General features: G+C 37.1%; 1 pseudogene; it reads left to right on the plus strand.

The window, feature by feature from the left end:
* The first annotated feature begins 6,197 nt into the window (after positions 1-6,197).
* Positions 6,198-7,033, plus strand: LOC101431059 (olfactory receptor 5P76-like; annotated as a pseudogene).
* Positions 7,034-9,249: the final 2,216 nt, after the last annotated feature.

Consider the following 9,249-nt stretch of genomic DNA (forward strand, 5'->3'; position numbering starts at 1 on the left):
GCATGCCCAACTTTATGGTTTAGTGGGTCAGACAATACTCAGATAATGATAGGCAACTCTGGCCTCACATTAACTTGATGATCCATGGTTAACCTTTCAGTCTATATGAAGGCTGAGTAACAGGCCAAAAGCTGTTTCTCAAAAAAGAGTAATTATCTACACAGAATGGCAGGGCTTTGCTCCAAAATCCTATAGTCTGCATTATGATTCTCCTATATGGGCCTGCCAAAAGCTCCAGACAGTGTCTCTATTTGCCACTGCAACTTTCAGCACCATTGGATCTGTTGGATCATATGGCTGAAGTGGTAGTGCAGTTTGCACAGCAGCCTGGATATGTCACAAAGCCTCCTCTTGTTCCAGTCTCCAGTCAGAACTAGCAGTTTTCTGGTCACTGGTAAATGGGCAGAGTAGTACACTCTAATGAAGAAAGTTTTGTCTCCAAAATCCAAAGAGACCAACCAAGTGTTGTGCTCTTTTTGGTCATCAGAAGGGCCAGATGCAAAAACTTATCCTTCACTTTAGAAGGGATATCTCAACATACCCCACACCACTGGACTCCTAGATATTTCACTAAGGTGGAAAACCCCTGTATTTTTGTTGGATTTATCTCCCATCCTCTCTCACATAAATGCCTTACCAATAAGTCTAGAGTCCTTGCTACTTCTTGCTTACTAAATCCGATCAACATGAAATCATCAATATAATGAACCAGTGTGATGTGTTGTGAGAGGCAGAGATGATCAAGGTCTCTGTAAACAATATTATGACATAGGGTAGGAGATCTGTTATGCCCCTGATGCAGGAAGTGAAGGTATACTGCTACCCTTGCCAGCTGAAAGCAAACTATTTCTGGTGGTCCTTACTAATTGCAATTGAGAAAAAAGCATTTGCCAGATCAATAGCTGCATACCAGGTACCAGGGGATATGTTGATTCGCTCAAGCAATGATACTACATCTGGTATAGTAGCTGCAATTGGAATAACCACCTGGTTTAATTTATGATAATCTACTATCATCTTCCAAAACCTCACTCTCCATATCAAGTCAGGGTTCTCGAGGGAAAGAGAATCACTAGGAGATATCTATAAATAGTATGAGTTTTTTTTTTAAAGATTTATTCATTTATTTAATTCCCCTCCCTCCCCCGGTTGTCTGTTCTCTGTGTCTATTTGCTACGTCTGGTTTCTTTGTCCACTTCTGTTGTCGTCAGCGGCACGGGAAGTGTGGGCGGCACCATTCCTGGGCAGGCTGCACTTTCTTTCGCACTGGGTGGCTCTCCTTACGGGTGCACTCCTTGCGCGTGAGGCTCCCTTATGCGGGGGACACCCCTGCATGGTAGGGCACTCCTTGCACGCATCAGCGCTGCGCATGGGCCAGCTGCACACGGGTCAAGGAGGCCCGGGGTTTGAACCGTGGACCTCCCGTGTGGTAGACGGATGCCCTAACCACTGGGCCAAGTCCATTTCCCAGTATGAGATTTTATAAGAGTCTCTTACATGGCCATGGGGATGCACAAGTCCAGTTTCTGTAGGCAGGCTGCAAACCAGGAGCTCCAATGAAAGTCCAATCAAAGTCCTTGATGAGGGAAATGTTGGCCGTCCAAAGACAAGCTGGGAAATTCTCTTTGAATGCTGAAATTACTTCCCCTTTTAGGTCATTCCACTGATTGAAGCATCACTCATTGCAATCTTCATGGTTGATATAGATGTAATTAGCCATCTATGCAGTAAACTCACTGATGACTAAAGCCCATAAAGGTTCTTGTATTACAATTAGCCCAGCGCTTGCTTGACAAAACAACAGCACAATTACCTGGCTGAGTTGACGCATTAGCCTAGCCATCACGTAGGGGCCATAATGAGATGCCATTTATGCTCAAGTTTCCCTGTGGGAACACTTTGTCTGGCTGGTCTCCTTGCCTTATCCTTCACTTACTTCCTTACAGCTTTTTCCTGAGACTACTCCTTCACTAACTCATTTGCATAAGAATTGTCATCTCAGTCTGCTTTTAGAGAACTTATAATAAGACAGAATCATGTGGGAATCTCTTATGTTTTTTAATGTAACTTTTTTTGTGATTTATGTATCTTAAAAAATACAATTAAAATATATATTTAAAAAGATAGAATGATAAGAAATAGCAATGTGATAAATATGACATATTTGGCTTTAAATTATTATTAATTAAATATTTTAATGTAAAAAAAAGAATCAGTACAATGGGAATGCATGTATTTTATTATGCACATTCAAAAGTAATAAATGGTGACTTATAAACATTGTTTCTGAATAGAAGCTCAGATTCCTTTGCACTGAGGGATTAGTTATAAAGCTTAGCTATTTTTTCCAGTTATATGCCATATAGACTGAATTTTTTCCTGCAGCCCAAATTGCATTTGTTCCTTTCCATGCTGGGATTTCTGCTTCCTGCTTAAAGGACCTTATTACTGGAGATTGGTACTTTTTTCCTCCTGCATCTATTCAGAAGACAGGGAGAAGATTCTGACATAATATTAATTTTCTATAGAGATCTGTGACTTTAACCTAGTCTGCCAAAGACAGACAGGGTTATTTGATACTACAGCTCTTTCTCTTGACCCTTAGTCTTTCTGTGTTTGAATGGCATGTCATCATCTACTTTTGCAAATGTAATTTAAGTCTGTTATAGAATAAGTAACAAGAATAAAAGAATGGGGGAGATCTAGGAATATGGTGATGGGATAGGGAAGATAAGGGTTCACTTCTCTTAAAAAAGCAGCAGAAAAAGCAGAACTGTCTGAAGCAACTGTTTTGGCATCTGTAGATTAGTTGAGTGCCACACAGCAATCAGGAGGAAGTGAGGTGGGGAGATGAAGAGGTCAAGGCAAAAACTGTGGTTTAATCACCCCTGCAGCAGGGAATGGACCCCATTCTCCACCCATTAGGTGAACAGCCTCTGTACAACCCATAGATGAGTACAGCTGACTGAGAGGGGAGTGAGTGTTTCCCTTCCTGGGAAGAGGGAGGGCACAGTGGAGAGCTGAGTGTTCCCTTTTTTTGAGAGTTTGATGGCAAGGCCCAGCTTTGAATCATGGCTTTCGCTTGCCCAGAAAAGTTCCCACAGTTTCAATACTCTCTGGTGGAGGTTGAAATGGACACTTTTCTACCCTCCTAGGGCTCTGGGAAAGGTTTACCAAAGAGCAGCATCTGCTGACAGAATGGTAAAGTCAATGGCAGAGCCTTTTTGGCCCATGTATGAGGTCCTGGGTTTGAACCCCAGGACCTCCTAGAAACAAAACAAAACAAACAAACAAAAACCAGATCTCATTGGAGATTGGATGTAGATCAGTGGTTGAGCACCTGCTTCCCATGTACAAGGTCCTGGGTTCAATCCCCAGTACCTCCTAAAAAATACATAGGAGGCATACAAAAACTGACTTGAACTGACAGAAGTAAGAATCATCTAACCAGAGTGCCTCCAAATACATAAGGCAAAACCAACCTAATATACACGTAGAGAAAATATTTCAACTGTTTCAGCAAGATATACATTATTCTTGAATGCTAATAGATCTTTCTCCAGGATAAACCAAATGTTGGGTCACAAAACAGGTTTCAATAAAATTAAAAATATTTAAATTATATAAAGCACTTTCTCAGATCATAGTGGAATAAAGGAAGAAATCAATAACAAATGGAAAAAGGGAAAATTCACCAACAGAAGGAGGATATACAACACACTCTTAAATAATCAGTGGGTCAAAGACATTGCAAAAGAAATTAGTAAATAACTAGAGATTAATGAAAATGTGAACACAAACTATCAAAACCAATATGATGCTGTAAAGACAGTTCCAAGAAGGAAATTTATAGCACTCAATGCTTACATTAAAAGAGAAGAAAGATCTAAAATCAGACCTAACTGCACATCTGGAAGACCTAGAAAGAGACAGCAAACTAATTCCTAAGCAAGCAGAAGGATGAAGTAACAAATATAAGAGAAGAAATAAGTGAAATTGAGAACAAAAAAACAAATAGAAAGAATCAACGAAACCAAAAGTTGTTTGTTCAAAAAGATCAACAAAATCAATACATTCTTAGCAACTGACAGAGAAAAAAAGAGAAAATGCAAATAAATAAAATCATAAATGAGAGGCAAAACATTAATAGTGATCCCACAGAAATAAGAAAGACTATAAGAAGACACTATGAACAACCACATGTCAACAAATTAGACTTCTTAAATGAAATAGATGACTTCCTAGAAACACAAACAAATTACACTGTTAGAAGAAGCAGAATACTTCAACAAACCAGCCACAAGTAAAGAGTTTTAATTAGTCATCAAAAACTTCCCCAAAATGAAATGCCCAGGATGAGATGGCTTCACAGGTGAATTCTTCCAATACTTTTAAGAACAACTAATACAATTCCTGTTCAAACTCTAAAAACTTGAAGAGGATGGAGCACTACCTAACACTATTTATAAAGCTAACAATACCTTATAACCAAATCCAAAGAAAGATGCTACAAGAAAAGAAAATTACAAGCCAATCTCTCTAATATAGATGCAAAAATCCTCAACAAAATACTTGAAAAACTAATCCAAGAGAAGATTAAAAGAATTATATACCATTATCAACTGGATTTGATCCTAGTTATTCAAGAGTGTTCAACACAAGAAAATCAAATAATGTAATACACCACATTTAAAAATAAATGGAGAAAAGAACACGTAATTGTCTCAATTGAAGCAGAGAAGGCATCTGATAAAATTCAGCATTCTTGAGAAAACACTTCAAAAGATAGGAACTGAGGAATCTTTCTCAACGTGGTACAGGGTATTTATGAAAAACCCTCAGCCCACATTCTACTTAATGGTGAAGGGCTGGAGGTTTTCCCTCTAAAACTGGGAACAAGACAAGACTACATTTATTCAACATTGTACTAGAGGTTCCAGCGATAGCAATTATGCAAGCAAATGAAACAAAAGGCATCCAAATCAGAAAGGATGAACTAAAACTTATACTATTTCAGATGGCATGATCCTATACTTAGAAAACCCCAAGAAGGAAAATCTACAATAAAACTACAAGAGGTAATAACTGAGTTCAGCAAATTGGCATGTTACAAGACAACATGAAAAAACCAGTAATATTTCTATACTCTAGTAATGCACAATCTGAGGTGGAAATCAGGAAATCAATTCCATTTACAATAGCAACTAAAATAATCAGTTATCCATGAATTAATTTAACCAAGGGAGTAAAACATCTGTACTCAGAAAAATAGAATACATTGCTAAAAGAAATCAAAGAAGACCTAAGCAAATGGAAGAATGTTCCATGTCATGGATGGAAAGACTAAACAGCGTTAACTTTCAATTCTACCCAAATTAATATACAGATTCAATACAATAACAATCAAAATTCCAAGAGCTTGTTTCCATAAATGGAAACGTCAATTACCAAATTTATTTGGAAGGGGAGGAGACCCCAGGTAGCAACAAAAACCTTTGAAAAGAAAAACGAAGTCAGTGTACTCCACCTCCCTGATTTTAATGCATATTTCAAAGCCACAGTGGTCAAAATTGCATGGTAAGGAATGAAAAAGACATATAGGTCGATTCAATAGAATTGTGAGTTCAGAAATAAACCATCAACTGGAACAGAACAGTCTCTTTGACGAAAGGCACTAGGAGAATTGGATATCCGTATCCAATGAATGAAAGAGTACACCTGTCTCACACCTTATACAAAAATTTACTAAAGATGGATTAAAGACCTAAACATAAGAGTCAGGACCATACAATTACTAGAATAATAATATTACATTATCTATATGTAACATACTTTCTTTTATTTCATTTTTTGCTAAATTCAACAGTTCTCTTCATTATGTACTTTGACTTAATGTTTAGTCTTTAACTCTGAAGTTAGTTTAAATGTATTTTCAAAAAAATATAAAAATTAACAGTGACATTATTTGAAGCAAATTTTATTTTCCTTGGTTAAAAACAATTTTTAAAATATAGACAACTTACAATGCTATAAATATACCCTAATGTTTGAATGACATCTTTATTTAATTTACTTCTCTTATCTGTAATAAGGAAAATGAAACATCAAATTCATAACTTGTTTAAAATAATTTTTTGATCACAGATTTTCTTTGTTATCAGCATCACTGTCTTATGGATGGACAGCATCAGTGTCTCATGGTAGATGGGAACCACACTGCAGTGACAGGATTCATTCTACTGGGCTTACTAGATGTTTTGAAACCTCAGGCCATCCTCTTCATGGTCATCCTTTGCATCCACCTGGTAACCATATCTGGAAAACTCAGCACAATCATTCTTATCAGAATCTCTTCTCAACTCCATCATGCTATGTGTTTATTCTGAGTCACTTGGCTTTTGCTGACATAGGCTCCTCATCTTTTGTCACTCCCAATATGCTTGTAAACTTCTTGGTGGATGAAAATACCATCTCCTATTTTGGTTATGCCATCCTGTTTGGTTTAGTTGTCTTCTTTGGTATAGCCGAGTGCTTCCTTCTGGCTGCTATGGCATATAATCACTTTGTGGCAATCTGCAATCCACTGCTTTATTCAACCAAAATGTCCACAAAAGTCTGTGTCCTGTGGCTCTCTGTGACTTATATAGGTGGTTTTCTCAATGCTTTCTCAATGCATTTACTCTTTCCTACTTTTCTTTATATTTCTGTGGACCAAATCATATCAATCACTTTTTCTGTGATTTTCGTCCTTTAGTTAAACTTTCCTGTTCTGATATTAGCATTCCTGCTATTGTTCCCTCATTTTCTTCTGTGTCCATCACTACGGCTACAGTGTTTGTCATAGCCATATCCTACATCTATATACTCATCATCATCCTGAAGATGTTCTCCGAGGGACACCACAAGATCTCCACCTGCACCTACCACCTCACTGCGGTCACTCTGTTATGGGACCATTACATTCATTTATGTGATGACCAAGCGCAGCTACTCAACTGGCCAGAATAAGGTGGTCTATGGGGCCTTGTGGTAGGCAATGCTTTTACAAACTTTACACCCAGGGCATGAGAAATGAAAGAAAAAAAGAGACAAATGGAACCTACTCAAAATTAAATACTACTGTGCTTCAAAAGAGTTTGTCAAGGAAGTGAAAAGGCAAGCCTACTCAATTGCAGAAAATATTTGGAAACCACATATCTGATAAGGGTCTAATATCCAGCATATATAAAGAAATCCAACAGTTCAACACCAAAAAGTAAAACAACCCAATTTAAAAAAGGGTAACAGACTTGAAGCAGACATTTTAATAAAGAGGAAATACAAATGGCTAAAAAGCAATAAAAAAATGCACAACAGCACTAGCTATTAGGGAAATGCAAATCAAAACTACAATGAGATATCATTTCACATCTACTAGAATGCTATTAAAAAAAAGAAAATGTGGATAAATAGGAACACTCATTCACTGCTGGTGATAGTGGAGCCACTGTGGAGGACAATTTGCCATTTTCTCAGGCAGCTAAGTATAAAATTGCCATAAGTCCTAGCAATCCCACTACTACATATATAAGCAGAAGAATTGAAAACAGGGACACTAATAGATATATGCACTCAAATGTTTATACCAGCATTATTCACAATTGTCAAAAGATAGAAGCAACACAATTGTCCATCAACAGATGGATAAACAAAATGTGGTATTTATATATGACGGAATATTATTTTCTGTAAAAAGGAATGAAATACTGAGGCAATGAAAACATGGATGAGCCTGAGGACATTAGGTTAAGTGAAATAAGTCAGACATAAATAGAAAAATATTGTATGATCTCACTGATATGAACTAACTATAGTGAGCAGAGTTATGAAGGTAGAGTCTGGAAAATGGGTTACCAGGAAACAGAATGAGAGTAGAGACTGGTTAGCCGATGCTTAATCTGTGCATAACTTAAAATTAGGTTGGTTGATCAATATCACTTATTGTTTAAGTGTGTGCTGTTTAACTCCCACATATTTGTGAATTTTCCATTTCTCCACAAATTTTGATTCCTAGGTTTATCTGCATTTGCCAAAGCATGTATTTTGTGTAATTTCAATCTTTCTAAATCTTTTTCTATTACTTAATATGTGGTCTATCCTGGGGAATGATCCATGAGCACTCAAGAAGAATGTATATCCTCTGTTTTGGGGTGCAGTGTTCCTTATATGTCCGTTAGGTCGGGTTCCTTTATCATATTATTCAAGATTATGTCTTGTTTTAATGATTCTTTCTCTACATGTTCTGACTATTGCTGAGAGTGGTGTGTTGAAGTCCCCTACTCTATTGTGGAGGCATCTATTACTCCCCTCAGTTTTGTCAGTGTTTGCCTCTGGTATTTTGGGGCACCTTGGATATAAAATTTATGATTGTCCTTTTTCTTGATAGATTGCCCCTTTTATTAATATATAGTGACCTTCCTTGTCTCTTACAACAGTTTTTTTTTCTTTCTTTATTATTATTTTTAAAGAAGCTTTAGATTACATAACTGTTACATTGAAAATATAGGGTATTCCCATATATGTCACCCCCTCCCCCTCCTACACTTTTCCCTATTAAAAAATCTTTCATTAGTGTGGTAAATTTGTTACAATTGATGAAGACATATTGAAGTACTGCTATTAACCATGGTCCATAGTTTACCTGATGACTTACACTAAGCACAACACAATTTTATAGGTTTTGACAAAATGGATAATGGCCTACCTGTATCTGTCATGGCAATATTGTGCAGAAAATTCCAATGTCAAAAAAATGCCCCATGTTATATCAATTCCTCCTTCTCCCTCCCCTCAGAACCTCTGAAGAGCACTGTCTTTATATCAATATTACAAGTTCTTCCATTACCAGAATAATAATAAAAGTCTACTTTAGTCCATAGTTGCAATCTCCCCTTATGTTTGTTCTTGAGGAGTCTTGAGGATGTAGTAATGGTGAGGCCCACTCTGCTTCCAATTGAGAGAGTGTTTAAATCCCATGGGGCTGATGGGTGGAACTGTCCTTCTTGCAATTGTAGATACTCTCTGATTTGGGGAGGGCATTGTCCATCATCATCCTTTTGTTATTTTTCCTGCGTGAGGCCAGTGAATTGGAGGGTACATGTTTGCTACAACTCTGCTATTATTCAGGACTCAGCTGACATATAAACAGACAAGATTTAAGTTTCTGGGAAACACATTCAATGGATATAGTATTAATTATAGGTTCAAATA

The sequence above is a fragment of the Dasypus novemcinctus genome, chromosome 10 (assembly GCF_030445035.2).
Source record: "Dasypus novemcinctus isolate mDasNov1 chromosome 10, mDasNov1.1.hap2, whole genome shotgun sequence".
Lineage (NCBI taxonomy): Eukaryota > Metazoa > Chordata > Mammalia > Cingulata > Dasypodidae > Dasypus > Dasypus novemcinctus.